Source organism: Protopterus annectens, chromosome 9.part0 (assembly GCF_019279795.1).
Source record: "Protopterus annectens isolate FY-2018-M chromosome 9.part0, PAN1.0, whole genome shotgun sequence".
Lineage (NCBI taxonomy): Eukaryota > Metazoa > Chordata > Ceratodontiformes > Protopteridae > Protopterus > Protopterus annectens.
In genome coordinates this window covers 265,374,420-265,391,316 of record NC_056743.1, presented here as the reverse complement: position 1 = coordinate 265,391,316, position 16,897 = coordinate 265,374,420, and the positions used below count along the sequence as shown (strand labels likewise).

The window sequence follows — 16,897 nt, the reverse complement described above, 5'->3', positions numbered from 1 at the left end:
TTTGCTGTTCTCAGCTTTCGGAGTTTTAGGTTTTTGCGGTTACCAGTTTGATGTTCATGCGTTCAATGTTATCACGTTTCGATTTTGTGATATAAACCCATGGTTACTACTACATATCAAAAGTCCAAAACTAAAAGACAAACCAAGTAAAAAAACAGATGCACAATGGGACCGGTAGCTCAGAGGTAAAATCCACGAAATATTAATACTGTCCACGAACGTAATCCAAGACTTTTAATTAAGACAAGACAAATATACATAAGCGCTTTCGTTTGGCTCATGCCAAACTTTTTCAAACAGTAAAAACATAATTTCCTGTTCCTTAAATAAGTACTCCCTAGTAGCGATACAATGTTAATTCTAATTAACTAATTGTGCCAATAATGATGTTACTAATTTACACACATACACACTAAAATAGCCATAACCTGAAAGTTCAAAATCTTTCGTGTAACACACACAGTGAAAATACATGAAAACTAAGCGAAAAGGATGAACAATAAACAAAAATATATATAAAATAATGAAATAAAATAATGAACAAGTAAAAAACCCAAGTACGGGGTATTTTTTTCTTAATGTGATATGTGTACATATGTATATGTATGTTTATGTTTTAATATTGTTGTATTTGTGTTTTTGTTTATTTAATTTATATTATATATTATATATGGACCCTCCCGTCATGAAACCACATAATGTCGAATATTAATTGAACCCTCATTTTAAATATTATGTATATGTTCAAATATCAAGATTATGCAAAATCTTATAATATTTTGTATAATAAATACTAATCGTTAAATAAAAATACAAATATGTAACTAGTTATTTTACCATCTTGTTCATACAATAATTTAAATAGATACATAAATAAATAAGCATACAAGTATATAAATATAAATATATATTTTTTATTTTTTTTTTTTTATATAAATGACGTAAATTGGAAAATTAATGTAATATGAATTTTAAAATGTTAAAATATTTTTAAAAATGTTTTTTTTTAAATGTTTATTATTAATATTATAAAAATAATTGTTTATAAAAATGTTTGTAATTTTTATCCACTTGAATTATAGTCTAATAATAAAATTGATGGTTAAGTATAATTATTGTCCAATGAGCATGTTGCAAGATTCACCTTTGATTGTTTATTTTAGTTTATATATTACATTAATATTATCGGGATAAAGATTTCAATTTTAAAATACTAATAGAAATATAATTATTCAGTCCTGGCCAATTATTTGAATTCAGTCTAAGTTGCCATTCGAGTTCTGATTTTTCTAACATTGGTTGCCATGCTCCCCCTCTCACATTTGTTTAATAATGTCTAGAACGACAAATTTAAACGTATGTCCTGGGCAAGTTCTAACATGTTTTGCTAATGCATTAACTTCATTTTCGTCTCTTATGGCCCTGACGTGTTCGCTTATACGTTCTTTAAACTTCCTTTCTGTCTTCCCTATGTAAAACATAGGACAACAAAGGCAGAAACCACAATAAACAACCCTTTCAGTTGAGCAACATGCTTTATGTTTTAAATTTATCTTGTTGTTGGAAATTGTCAGTACATTTGTTTCATGTACATATTTACAAAATTTGCATTTCCCGCATCTAAAAGTCCTTCCGTTTTCCTGTTTCTTATTTAATTCAAACATATTTTTCATATTCTTTCCTTTTTTATAAACTATTAGTGTTTTTTCACCCAATACATTATGTAGTGATGTGTCATTCATTAATATTTGCCAATTTTTATTCAGAATTTTCCTTATAATATTACTATCACCACTATAGTTAGTAATAAATGAATTTCTAAAACCTTTTATGTTACTCATTTGTGCATTATTTCCAGAGTCATTTTCTGTAACATCATTGTTTAAACTAGTACATCCATTTATATTTCGATTAGTCACCCCTGAATCAGCATTCGTATCTTGTGGGCTTTCAGTTGGTGTACTACAATTATATTTCAACAATGGTTGATAGAAAAATTCATCACGCTTTTTTACAACTTCAGACCGTACATCTAATATTAATGTCTCTGGATACCCTCTATTTCTAAACATATTAGATAATTCACATTCCTTTAGAAAATCCTCTTTTTTGCTAACCATCCTTGCCGCCCTAACAAACTGACCCTTAATTACTGCTTTTTTTTTGATAAAAAGGGTGGCAACTACTGAAGTGTAAAAACATGTTACTATATGTATCTTTTCGAAATAATTCTGCTTTATAAATCTTGTGTAACCTGTCTTTTTGTAATAAAACATCTAAGTAAGAAATAATATTTAAATCATAATTCATAGTAAATTTTAAAAATGATGTGGTCCCATTTATATATATAAAAAAAATCTTCTAATAATTCCATTTTACCTTTCCAAACTATAAATATATCGTCCAGAAATCACAAATACACTCTACAATATTTAAAATATTCAGAAGTGAAAACATACTCTTTTTCCCACATAAACATTACGATGTTAGCATATAGACCCCCACACGGTGAACCCAACGCCACCCCTTCTTTTTGCAAATAAATTTTGTTATTAAAATTAATAAAATTGTTGTTTAAAACGGTATCCAGTAATTGTTCATATAAATTTATTATATTTTGTGGTATACCTTTTTTACTCAAATAAGAATTAAACAAAAAAATACCTTCAGTATGAGGTATTGAAGAATAAAGGTCTTTAACATCAATTGTAACCAGATAATCTGCTCCAGAATAATCAACTGTGTTTAAAACCTTAAGAAAGTGCCATGAATCCTTCAATAAGTGTTCTTCTGTATAAATTAAATGTTTTAGTTTGTCTATAAATCTTGCTATAGGGTATGTAATGGACCCCTGAGCATCTACGATGGGTCTGAATGGTGGACATGTGATGTTTTTGTGAATTTTCGGAACCCCAAAAATCGTAGGGGTTCTTGGATGATCAATATTTAAGTAATTAAACTCTTCTGTTGTTATATCACCATCAATAAATAAGTCATAGATAATACCTCTAATACATTTGTATGAGATATTCATCTCATTAATAGAACTTAATGCGTATGTATCACCTTCCAATATTGTTTCTATTTTAGAATTATAATCAGTCACATTAAAAATTGTTATTCCCCCTCCTTTGTCAGGTTTTATAAACCTCACAGTATGTAAACTTGTTAATTCAGTTAAAACATCCTTTTCATACTTAGTTAAATTATACTTAAATTTACTGTTACAATTTCCTTGAATGGACCTGAAGTCCAACTCACATGCTTTTTCAAACGTTCGATAGTGGGGTGCAGTGGAGGATTGAAGGAGCTGGAAACATAAAATGGTCCAACTACTCCTTCAATACCTTTAAACATTTGTGAGAAATTTAATTTCCTTGTGTACATTTTTAAATCAATTATGCTTTGTACTAAATCCATTTTCCTGCTTGGAATGAAGGTATAACCATGTGCCAACAAATCACAAATTTCATAATCAAAAACTAGGTCTGAATAGTTGTACACAGTAAAGTCCCCTTTAGAATTCTTATATATGGAAGGTCCATTATTAACATTGTTCTGTGTTAATGTCGACCTCTTCAAGGTCCTCTCTGTGTCTGTACTCTCCCCCTCGTATAAGAACCTCGATTGTTCTGTGAATATTGTTGACCTTATTTCGTCACATAATGCGTTTGTTGCCGTTGTTGTAACCGCTCCGACCTTCGCAGTGTTGGAAATTAATCTTCCCCTAAAAAATCTAAATTGTCCTCACAAGATTCATCAATAACATCCTCTGTAACACTTCTAAAATTATTATTATTAGTTGTAACATTTTGTAAATGTTTACCCCATTGTTGTGATACAGGTGGTTGTGGATATGCATAACCTTGACCGTAAGCCTGAATGTCACGGTCCAACTTTTTAGTTTTCCTTTCCCTAATAACCTTTACTTTCTCATCTATTGACTTGAAAATACGGTTATAATCAAAATCAAATTTACTAAAATTAATATCCTTTTTTATTACATTGTCCATTTCATTAGCTTGCTTTAGTAATTTATTCAAAGTAGCAGTATTGTCGTTAATCACAAGTTTCATATAGTCATGCCCAAATTTGTCAAATAATTTTAACAATTCAGTATGTAATGATGAATTAGGACTGAGTCCAGTTGGATATTGCCAGACTCTTAGCCCTTTTGGCACAATGTTTTTGTTTATACACTCCTGAAAATATAAATTGTCTAATTGCAGTTTTTTTATTTTCAAAAGTATGTAGTCAAATTCAGCCAACTTATCCGAAATTGATTCAAAAGTACCTGTTGAACATGCTCCAGTTGTACTGAATGCTTTGATGTTCTGTTCCCATTTTCCAAAATCTCCATTCATTCCGTTCTGTGTACTTGCTGATGTAGATGGTTGAACTTTTGCCGATATGGATGGTTGAGCATCCCCTTCCCCTTCACCTAATTGGTTTGCGCTGCGATAATTCTCTCGCAAAACATCCGATTCACGGTCATTAATGTCTAAAAACATGTTGTTGTGTAGGGTCAAATTCGAACACTGGGATAATGAACGCTGTTCATAACGATCCATCCTATCGCTTAGACTCTGCAAAAGGCGCGAAATAGAAAGCAATGTCACTTCTTCCGATTCTTCCGGTGATACCTCCACAATGCTCCCGGCCAACTCCATGCTGTTGTATAAACCAAAAGTCCAAAACCAAAAGACAAACCAAGTAAAAAAACAGATGCACAGGGTAGCTCAGAGGTAGCTCATATGTATACTACATATACCTTAGTTTCCATTGGGCTGGGCAGTCTGTGCATTCACAGTGAGTCCACATATATTTGACATAATTTGACAAGCTCTCATATGGCATCCCTATCCCCACCAAAGTTTTTCATGACATGCCACATGGTAGGACATCAGGCATTGACAGTACCATCTGCATTGGTGCAGAGGGACAATGCATACCAGGTCATGAACACTGGCTCCAAGAGTAGCCACTAACATAAGTTACTCTGCTACAGGTGCCACTGCAGCTTACCTACACCTCACTGTGGAATATGTAACTGACTGTCTATACTTCAGATTCTGGGGATTCATGTTTACTAACTGAAGACAATTTTGGCAAATGTAAAAACTATGAAAAATGCGTGCTGAAACTACCTTCAGTGAACATTCTAAGAAAAGGTGTTTTTGCAAGGCACAAGCCACCCTCCTCCCAGTACACCCCTCATATCTTCCAAACGTATATACATGTATATCAAGTCTGAGGTCACACAACTGTGGAGAAAGAGGCAAACTCCACTGTCAATGAAAGTAGTTTCAGCAAATGTACTTCAGTTATTTTACATTCACTGAAACTACCTTCACCAACCTGATGTTTTCCCAAATTCTGAATGTCACTGTTTTGGAGTGTGCGAGCTGGCAGTGCACTTTCAGTGTTTATGCTTTTACTTTTTCTCCACTGTATTGTGATCACGGGGTTAGCATATGTAAGCTGGGGTGGATGTCAAATGTCTTGGTAAAGTGAAGCTAAGCAGTGTGGATTGTATGCTCTTAATACATGTCCTCATTTATCCTTCTGAAGAACTCAGCCAGAATGCTCAGGCATTTTAGAAAGCAGTGCATCCAGGGATATAATATCACCACACACACACACACACACACACGTATATATATATATATATATATATATATATATATATATATATATATACATATATATATATATATATATATATATATATATATATATATATATATATATATATATATATATATATACACACACACACACACACACACACACATTACTACAGCTAGAATACATTCAAAGCTTTGAAAATAGTGAGACTAATAGGCCTGTAATTTGCAGGGTCAGTACAGGGTCTACATTTATTCAGAGGCACCACAATAGTTGTTCTCCATGGAGATGTAGCCAGTGGAGAGACTCAGGCTGAAAAGTTGATGGAAGGATTTTGCTAGGTGGGACTTAACACTTCTCAGTATACATCCAGGGATATAAGATCACAACATATATACACATACACACATATATATCTATATCTATATATTTATCTATCTGTCTATCTATATATATGTGTGTGTGCGTGTGTGTGTGTGTATGTATGTATGAATTGCTGCAAAACTTTTACTATACAGATCAAACTATGTACAGCATATACAGGAATCTAGCCTATCCCAGAATCACTTCTCAAAACTAATTTGCCAGGAATTTACTATATAAAGTGACTTAATTACAATGAACATAAGTGTACACTAATTTACATAAACATAAATGAAGTTATGGACAAATCAAATGAATCCCTATTCACATATATTATTCAGTCTTAAGATATGATCATCATGCTTGCCAATATAAGTAAGCATTTAAAGTACCTGCATGTTTTTCAGGCTAATCTCAAACTCTACTCAACTCTGTCTGACAGCTTCTATGGGGAATATAGCCCTGCAGTGTGTGTGTCCCCTAGCACATTCTGCATACCTATAACCTCCAAGTACAGGTCTTGAACAAAGCACGAATTATGACTTTTGTGATCCAGCGGAATTCTGGCCTAGTTCAGAGAAAACTGAAGCTTCTTACAGAGCTGCAGCTGCTGATAAAGACAAGGTAATGAGGAGGATGATAACAGCAGGAAACAGAATCAGAATAAGGAAGATAAGGGAGACACTAATGAAACCCAGTTAACCCTGATGGAAAAAGGTGCTATTACTTGGCTTAAAGAAAAGCAAGGGTTATATTTCATTTTGGAATGACTGCATTTCTTCTGGTTTGAGTGGTTGTATGTTAATTGAGCTGATTCTATGATGATAGTTGCAGTTAGGAGTCTTGTGGAATGAGAAGGAAGAGTCTGCTAACAAGGAAGGTAATATGCAAGTCAGATGCACCAACAGGTATGTTATGTTTGATGAGGCTCTTAAGCACATCAAAGAGACACAATCTCCAGAAACAGTACAAAGATGGATTGATCTATTAATTGTTGACACTTGAAATCTTAAAACTTCATTATTAGTTATGTAATATGTGTGAATAACTGGCTAAAAATCTGGTGGAAAAGGATATACTGACAAAAGAGAAGCAGTAGTTCCTACTCTTTGATATGATCACATATCCCCTCACTAATAATAATAAAAGCAATGACTTATCAAAAAAAATAAAAGAAGCAGTGTTGATAGGTGAGTCAATACAAGCATGTTAATAGCTGCATAGTGGCAGCTGTACCCACCAGAAAAAACTACAGAACTAAGTCAAAAAATAAGCCACCCTAGTGGAATCACATCATCAATAGGCTGTATGATAAAAAGAAGCAAATCATGGCAAAAATTAGGTATAGCACCCAGCAGGATAAAGGTACTTACAAACTAAAGCAAATAAGAAGACAAATAGAATATACAAAAGTCAAATTTGAGGTAAATTTGGCCTCCCAGGCCAAGGACATCCACAAGGCATTATTTAGCTACGTCCACAAACTCAAAGGCAATACACAATTGTGTGCAGAGCTCATTGTTAATGGAGACACTCTATATCGGGAGAAAAATTAAATTTAACTTTACTCCTCTCTCCCCTTAACTTCCCTCAGGAAATGCCAACAAATATAACTCCCTACCACCACTAGGGAACAGGTCCTCAATGCACTCTCTCTACAGCCAAGAACACTTCATCAATGGGTTCCAGACAATATCCCAGGATGCCTTCTAAATAGACTGAAACACGACTTAACAGGCACTCTGGAATTGCTATTTAGCTTTAGCCTCCAAACAGGATGGGGAACAGCAACAGTCATCCCTCTACACAATGGTGGGCTAGCTACAGTCCAAAGAAAGAGCAGACCCATAAGTCTCTCTAGTCTCATATGCAAAGCCATGGAAAGAATTATCATGGAAATGATCAATAATTTGTTCGGGGGAACTTTGGAAAGAAAGGGAAAATTTTAACAAAGGGAAAGGGAAAGAAATCGTGCCCCAAAGGTTGTTTTGTTTATAGGCTCTTAAGTCAAAGAGAAAACTGAAAAAGTGTGGTTGATTTTTAAATTTTTTAAATCTAAAACCTTATTAGTTTATTGAAATGTGAAGGAAAATCCCGGTTAATGTCTGCCCAAAAGGAATCGATGTTCCTTAAGAAACGGTTGGTAGCTACAGCCCATTCCCACACCCTCATGGCCTGTCTGCAAGGGTAGATCTGGTCCTCCTTGTTTGTTTAGATACCAGACCACCGACATGTTGTCTGTGTGGATAGCGATAATGCCTTGAGGGAGAAACTTGTGGAGGGCCTGTAGGGACAGAAGTACAGCCCCTCATTTCCAATACATTGATATGGAGAAAGGTTTCATCTGGAAGCCAAGAACCCTGAACTAACCTGCCCAGACAATGCCCCCCACCCTGTCTGGGAGGCATCCGTCGCCAGGGCGGCCACCAGAGGGGATAACAAAAGGTCTTCCCTGATTCAGATTGGACGGCTGAAGCCACCAGCGGAGGTCCCGATTGCATGTTTCTGTAATCATAATGGGGTGGTTGAGGGAGATTCTGAAAGGACCATTGAGTCGATAACAGCCACTGAAGAATCCTCATGTGCAATCTTGCCAGTGGAACTAGGAGAACCGTGGCAGACATCGAACCTAAAAGTTGCAGGACCATCCTGGCTGGGGCTTTGGATCTTGAAAGCAGGGCTTGAACTTGACCTTGTAAAGTTTGAATCCTTTCGGTAGGAAGAAAGACGCCGATCAATTTTGAGTCTATCTCTGCTCCTATGAACCTTATGCACTGAGAGGGCAGCAAGACAGACTTTGACCAATTGAATGTAATTCCCAGGGTAGCACCCAATGGTGGCTTTGAGGTTGTCCATTAGTAGATGCCTGGTGGTGGCAGTCAGGAGCCAGTCGTCCAGATAGGGAAACACTTGGAATCCAAGACTCTTCAGGTGAGCAGTCACTACTGCCAAACACTTGGTGAACACCCTGGGGGCTGTGGTGAGACCAAAGGGCAGTGCACAAAATTGGAAATGACTGTCTCCCTGGCTGAAGCGCAGATACCTCCTGGACGCCTGATGTATCGGGTATGTGATAATAGGCGCCTTGAGATCTATGGAGCACATCCAAACATCCTTCTCCAACAATGGGAGAATGGATTGTAAAGTGACCATTCGAATTTGGATTTCATGACGGATTGGTTTAGTTTGCTGAGATCCAATATTGGTCTCAGGTCCCCTGTCTTTTGGCACTAAAAGAACCTTGAGTAATTTCGGATCCGATCTGGTCTGTGGGGACCGGTTGGATGACTCCTTTTCTAGCAGCTTTGATACTTCTGCGGCTGCAATTTCCTTTGACTGGGTGGTGGGTCCGGGATTTTTGGACAGTGGGGTGAGTGTGTGAAGGGAATGGTGTAACCTCCGGCATAATCCGGGCACCCATTTGTCCTGAGTGATAGACTCCCAGGCTTTTAGGTGCTTGGCAAACGGCACCCGACTGGCTCGAGCAGCACAGCCGGGCAATCCCTCATGAAGTGTGGAGGCTGAAGAGCCAGAAAGGACTCAAGGGTCTCCAGAAATGCGGGGCCTCTGCCGCCTCTGGGACGGCGTCTCCCAGAAAAATTTCCGCCCTCTGCCTCTGGAAGGGGAATCTTCCTGCTGTTGAGGAAAAACTTACGTGATTTGCGACCACATCTTCCCACCTCCTTTAGCCTTGGGATAAGGCCGAAAGGGAGTGGAATAACGTGCACCTACGGCAGATAAAGTTTTTCCCTCTTGCTCACAGCGGTAAGAGTGTCTTTAACCTTAGGTCCAAACAAAGAGGACCCATCAAAGGGAGCGCCGGGCGAAGGAAGACTTGAAGGCCTCCATAAAATGACACAAACGGAGCCAGGCTTGTCTCCAGAGCCACGCCTGTGCCTGCCGCTCTGCCCGCCCCTTCGGCCGCATATGAAATGAGTCTCATGGACGAGTTAAAAATCGAGGTAAGGATAGCCAACTGAGAGCTAACCGACTGGGCTAGCTGCTCAGGTAGGTTACCTGAGAGGGAATCTGACAGCTCCTTGACCAGATCCCTCTGTAGCCTGGTAAAATGTGCCAAATAATTCAGGGACCTTAGTGTAAAGGCCGCTGAAGTCAGGGTGCGCTTCCGTCGGGTCTCCATGCTCCTAGACTCCTTATTAGGAGGATGGACGGACGCTGAAGCCTCTGCCACGCCCTGTTGTGTAGCAGATGCCACCACCATGGCATCTACAGCCACGCCTTTGTCAAGAACTCCTTCTCGGGTGGGCAGACAAAAATTTGTTAGGGCGAGAAGGCACTGGTTCCACAGTATCTGGATAGTTCCCACGCTCCGACAAACCAAATCCAGGAGCCCGTCGAGGGCGGAGACACCCAGGAGGCGAGGGCTGAGCCCCAAAGGCCTTGGGAAGCACTGACTCATCAGCAGAGGGGGGTTTGGATATCCTGCCGCCTCGTTGTTTGAGGATCTCTAAATGTCTGCAATGAGACATCATCCGAGGACGACTTGGGGACCCCTCCGCATCATCAAGATCAGTGTCTGATGTAAGAGACTCGGGGAGTCCACGTGCTTCCTCTTGCACGGTCTCTTCCTTGGTGACTCCTCTGAAGACAACTCGAAGAACCCTCAGGAGGAGGGGAACCACCAGTGGGGGGTAACCTCAGGCCCAGGGCTCCGCTACCTAAGGACAGGGAACTGCCAAAGACCCAGTCTCCACGCCCAGGAAGGTGCCGGTAAAGCCGGAGAGATGGTCAAGAAGACTTGGCTAAGGCACTCCTCATAGCTCTGAAAGCCGGACCCCCAGAATCCTGGGAGTGTCCGGTCCCCGTAGCCATGATAGCAGACGGAAGTCCCGCAGCCGAAGCACTGAGAGGGAGGCTCGGAACCGACCGCATAGGTCCCGAAACGTCACCCCCGGGTCCAGCTGAAGAAGTCCGCGTGCCAAACTCGGACCCGAAGGCCGGGGTTGGAGTAAGGGTCGGAGCTGACCCTAGGATCTCCACCGGCTCCAACAGCACCTGCTCCGACAGAGCCGAAGCGGTTGGAGGAGGAATGGCAATGACATGGGCTATCGGCTCCGAAGCCAACTGGGTCGGAGCCGAAACAAATTTTTGAAAGACTGGGGACTGGAACAGTCTTTGGAGCACCCTGTCTATGTCCGAATCTGACATCCTCGATGACCTAGAGGATACTGAACGGGTTCGGGTTGGCCTCTCCAACGGCCCCAAGGGGCTAGGGGACCGGCTCCGAGGCGACTCGATGACTATCGGCGCCGAAGGAATACTCCAAACTAGTTTCCATCGGTGCCAAGGAGGACTTAGGCGCCGAGGAGGAAGTGTCTGGCGGATAACCTTCATCGGCTCCGAGACCAGTGGAGCCGATGAAGGTGACCCGCCTCGATGCCCCAGCCATCGGCTCAAGCCAGAGGAGTCGAGACTGGTGGCATCGAGGCAGACTGTTCCGCCCTCGGCTCCAAGTCCTTGGAGCCGAAGGAGAAGCCTGCCTATGTCTTTTGGCGGTCGGATCCGACGGACTGGTCGGAGCCGACGCCCTTTTCTTTTTAGCAGGAGAAGGAGAGGATGCTAAAGCTTCTTCAAAAGAGGGTTTTATAAGGCCTTTCAATATAAGCTTATTTTTCCTCTCTTGGAGGACCCTCGAGGAAAAAGCGTGACACACGCTGCAGGACTCCTGCAAATGTTTGGCGCCCAAACAATATACACACAGAGAGTGGTCATCCGTGATAGACATTTTAAAACTACATTTAGTGCACTTCTTGAAGCCCGAAGGCCTAGGTGCTTGAGACATTATAAGTAAAAATAAGTACTCTCTCACAGACAAACTTAGTCTTAGTCAAGATTAACTTGCCGTTCACAACAATAGCCAAATTGAACAACAGTAAACAACCGTATAAAGGAAATAAAGAAACCCTAAGGTTTTATTTTTTTTTATATTTTTTTTTAAAGGGAATTAACCAGTAGGAAAGGCCCTATAGGCCAAGGGAGCCTGTAACCAGAACAAGTATCAATCACACACAAATTTTCCACAGAAAAGTTGTCAAACACACACAACAGCACAGAGTAGCCGTTAAAACAGCTTTTTGTTTAGAAATTAGCAAATTCCTGACAGAAAAGTTAGTGAAAAAGCACTACTTAGCTCAGCCAGCTCGAGACCACGTCTTTGCTAGTTAGCGGCAAACGAGATCTGGGGGACTGGTAGTGGTGCATCCTGGGATATAGTAAGCTCAGCCAATAAGAGACTTCGCTCTTTGGCATAAGCGTGCCGAGTCGGAGCCGAGGGATCGGCTCCGAACCCATCAGTCAGAATGTAGGCGAGATAGGATCACATAACATCATAAGTTACTCTGCTACAGGTGCCACTGCAGCTTACCTACACTTCACTGTGGAATATGTAACTGACTGTCTATACTTCAGATTCTGAGGATTCATGTTTACTAACTGAAGACAATTTTGGCAAATGTAAAAACTATGAAAAATGCGTGCTGAAACTACCTTCAGTGAACATTCTAAGAAAAGGTGTTTTTGCAAGGCACAAGCCACCCTCCGCCCAGTACACCCCTCATATCTTCCAAACGTATATACATGTATATCAAGTCTGAGGTCACACAACTGTGGAGAAAGAGGCAAACTCCACTGTCAATGAAAGTAGTTTCAGCAAATGTACTTCAGTTATTTTACATTCACTGAAACTACCTTCACCAACCTGATGTTTTCCCAAATTCTGAATGTCACTGTTTTGGAGTGTGCGAGCTGGCAGTGCACTTTCAGTGTTTATGCTTTTACTTTTTCTCCACTGTATTGTGATCACGGGGTTAGCATATGTAAGCTGGGGTGGATGTCAAATGTCTTGGTAAAGTGAAGCTAAGCAGTGTGGATTGTATGCTCTTAATCCATGTCCTCATTTATCCTTCTGAAGAACTCAGCCAGAATGCTCAGGCATTTTAGAAAGCAGTGCATCCAGGGATATAATATCATATATATATATATATATATATATATATATATATATATATATATATATATATATATATATATATATATATATATATACACACACACACACACACACACACACACACACACACACATATTACTACAGCTAGAATACATCCAAAGCTTTGAAAATAGCGAGACTAATAGGCCTGTAATTTGCAGGGTCAGTACAGGGTCTACATTTATTCAGAGGCACCACAATAGTTGTTCTCCATGGAGATGTAGCCAGTGGAGAGACTCAGGCTGAAAAGTTGATGGAAGGATTTTGCTAGGTGGGACTTAACACTTCTCAGTATACATCCAGGGATATAAGATCACAACATATATACACATACACACATATATATATCTATATCTATATATTTATCTATCTATCTGTCTATCTATATATATGTGTGTGTGTGTGTGTGTGTGTGTGTGTGTGTATGTATGTATGAATTGCTGCAAAACTTTTACTATACAGATCAAACTATGTACAGCATATACAAGAATCTAGCCTATCCCAGAATCACTTCTCAAAACTAATTTGCCAGGAATTTACTATATAAAGTGACTTAATTACAATGAACATAAGTGTACACTAACTTATATAAACATAAATGAAGTTATGGACAAATCAAATGAATCCCTATTCACATATATTATTCAGTCTTAAGGATATGATCATCATGCTTGCCAATATAAGTAAGCATTTAAAGTACCTGCATGTTTTTCAGGCTAATCTCAAACTCTACTCAACTCTGTCTGACAGCTTCTATGGGGAATATAGCCCTGCAGTGTGTGTGTCCCCTAGCACATTCTGCATACCTATAACCTCCAAGTACAGGTCTTGAACAAAGCACGAATTATGACTTTTGTGATCCAGCGGAATTCTGGCCTAGTTCAGAGAAAAACTGAAGCTTCTTACAGAGCTGCAGCTGCTGATAAAGACAAGGTAATGAGTGAGGATGATAACAGCAGGAAACAGAATCAGAATAAGGAAGATAAGGGAGACACTAATGAAACCCAGTTAACCCTGATGGAAAAGGTGCTATTACTTGGCTTAAAGAAAAGCAAGGGTTATATTTCATTTTGGAATGACTGCATTTCTTCTGGTTTGAGTGGTTGTATGTTAATTGAGCTGATTCTATGATGATAGTTGCAGTTAGGAGTCTTGTGGAATGAGAAGGAAGAGTCTGCTAACAAGGAAGGTAATATGCAAGTCAGATGCACCAACAGGTATGTTATGTTTGATGAGGCTCTTAAGCACATCAAAGAGACACAATCTCCAGAAACAGTACAAAGATGGATTGATCTATTAATTGTTGACACTTGGAAATCTCTAAAACTTCATTATTAGTTATGTAATATGTGTGAATAACTGGCTAAAAATCTGGTGGAAAAGGATATACTGACAAAAGAGAAGCAGTAGTTCCTACTCTTTGATATGATCACATATCCCCTCACTAATAATAATAAAAGCAATGACTTATCAAAAAAAATAAAAGAAGCAGTGTTGGATAGGTGAGTCAATACAAGCATGTTAATAGCTGCATAGTGGCAGCTGTACCCACCAGAAAAAACTACAGAACTAAGTCAAAAAATAAGCCACCCTAGTGGAATCACATCATCAATAGGCTGTATGATAAAAAGAAGCAAATCATGGCAAAAATTAGGTATAGCACCCAGCAGGATAAAGGTACTCTCATAAAACTAAAGCAAATAAGAAGACAAATAGAATATACAAAAGTCAAATTTGAGGTAAATTTGGCCTCCCAGGCCAAGGACATCCACAAGGCATTCTTTAGCTATGTCCACAACCTCAAAGGCAATACACAGTTGTGTGCAGAGCTCATTGTTAATGGAGACACCTATATCGGGAGAAAAATTAAATTCTAACTTTACTCCTCTCTCCCCCTTAACTTCCCCTCAGGAAATGCCAACAAATATAACTCCCCTACCACCACTAGGGAACAGGTCCTCAATGCACTCTCTCTACAGCCAAGAACACTTCATCAATGGGTTCCAGACAATATCCCAGGATGCCTTCTAAATAGACTGAAACATGACTTAACAGGCACTCTGGAATTGCTATTTAGCTTTAGCCTCCAAACAGGATGGGGAACAGCAACAGTCATCCCTCTACACAATGGTGGGCTAGCTACAGTCCAAAGAAAGAGCAGACCCATAAGTCTCTCTAGTCTCATATGCAAAGCCATGGAAAGAATTATCATGGAAATGATCAATAATGACATAAGGAACTTACAAACATGGAAACCAACCCAACTTGGTTTTGGTGGACTTTTTTGAGAAGGTCAGGAAAGCAGTGAATGAGGGCAACATAGTTCACATTGCCTACCTTGAAATGGCCAAGGTATTTGACACAATACCCCACTCAGGCATTGTTGATACACGCAACAGGTTAGGTATAAACCCTTAAGTCACCCAGTGGATAGCAAGCTGGCTTACGGACAGGACCCAGAAAGTTAGAGTTGGAGAGTCCACCTCTACAGAGAGGCCAGTCACAAGCACAGTCCCTCAAGGATCAGTCCCAGGACTGCTCCTTTTTAGCATTTACTTCTCTGAAGTCAAGGTCAATGTCAATAGCCTCTGCCTAACCAGATTTGCAGATGACTGCAAATTAGGAGCAGTGACAAAATCCCCCACTGACACTGATGTTCTCCAGGAATGGATGACACAGACAAATAACTTGTGTTAGAGCCATGGACTAAAACTAAATGCCAAGAAATGCTTAACAGTATCCTTCAGGAAGTCGTCCACCCCTGGTAACTCTCATATTGACAACACACCCATAAGAGTCGACCCAGTAGTCAAGGTCTCTGGGGGGGCACATAAATAGCAATCTAGCCTTGTATCTACAGAAGTGAGGAAATCATTCTATGTTGTGCAACTTATAAACAAGGGGTTTGGCATCTAGGCCCAAGAAGGTCATTGCTGCACTATATTCGGCAATCATCAGACCTATCATTTTGTACAATGCCTGTTTTGGCAAATACCTAGCCAGGGACATCCAAGAATTGGGATGTCCACAGAGGTTCAGCACTAAAATAATACAGGGCATAAATAACATGTAATATGCAGGCCACCTCAATGCTCTGTCACTGTACTCTGTCTCCTACAGGCTGTTGAGGGGAGATCTATGACTGGCAAACAAAGCATTGTTAACTCCCACCCTGATGGACCTCCTGCAAATCCACAAAACAAACAGCATGAGAATTACTGTTCTAAAGACTTAAACCTGGCTAAAAATCTGGTAGAAAAGGGTACACATAAATAGGACCAGCTGAACAGACAGGTATGTATCCCACAGATTACCCCTTCCCTAGAACAGGTTCCCCTTCCTTGTGAAGCACAGTTTCTCAAGGCAAAGCATTTTGTTTAAAGGAAATCTCCAGCCTAGAACTAAAAAAAAACTTTTTTTTCACTCTATCTTTGTTTCCTGACCTATTTTAACACCTCATATTAACTCTAAGGACTTTGTCATTTTAGCCTGTTTTCCACAACATGGCTAATGATGGGGCTTGATGTATCAATGTGAGCTTGTAATCCCTCAGCTCTTTCTCTTTCCCAATATACTTTGTATGACACATGCCAGACATAAGAAAGTAACTTTGAATTCCCATGCCATTGACATATAATGGGATTTGGGAGGGTCACTGTTATTTTCTTTACCTTCTATAAAAGGACTGCTTCTTTTCTGTCTCTAATCACCCTCATTTATGTTTGGCTCAGACCTTGTATTACACTATACTCTGAAGTTATCCAGCTGCAGCCAGAAAAGTAACTAACTTGCACGTCTTTGTTCAGTGTTTTCTTTTGTAGTTCGAGGAACTGAGTCCCCTCCCCCCACACTACTGCAGAGGTGTTAAAACTGTCACTGCACTGAGACACCCTTGCA

At 39.6% G+C, this 16,897-nt stretch overlaps 2 pseudogenes; both read left to right on the top strand.

Moving 5' to 3' along the window:
• Positions 1-6,074: 6,074 nt before the first annotated feature.
• LOC122810513 lies at positions 6,075-7,204 on the top strand (annotated as a pseudogene).
• Positions 7,205-13,648: 6,444 nt separating this feature from the next.
• Positions 13,649-15,428, top strand: LOC122811178 (annotated as a pseudogene).
• The last annotated feature ends 1,469 nt before the right edge of the window (positions 15,429-16,897 follow it).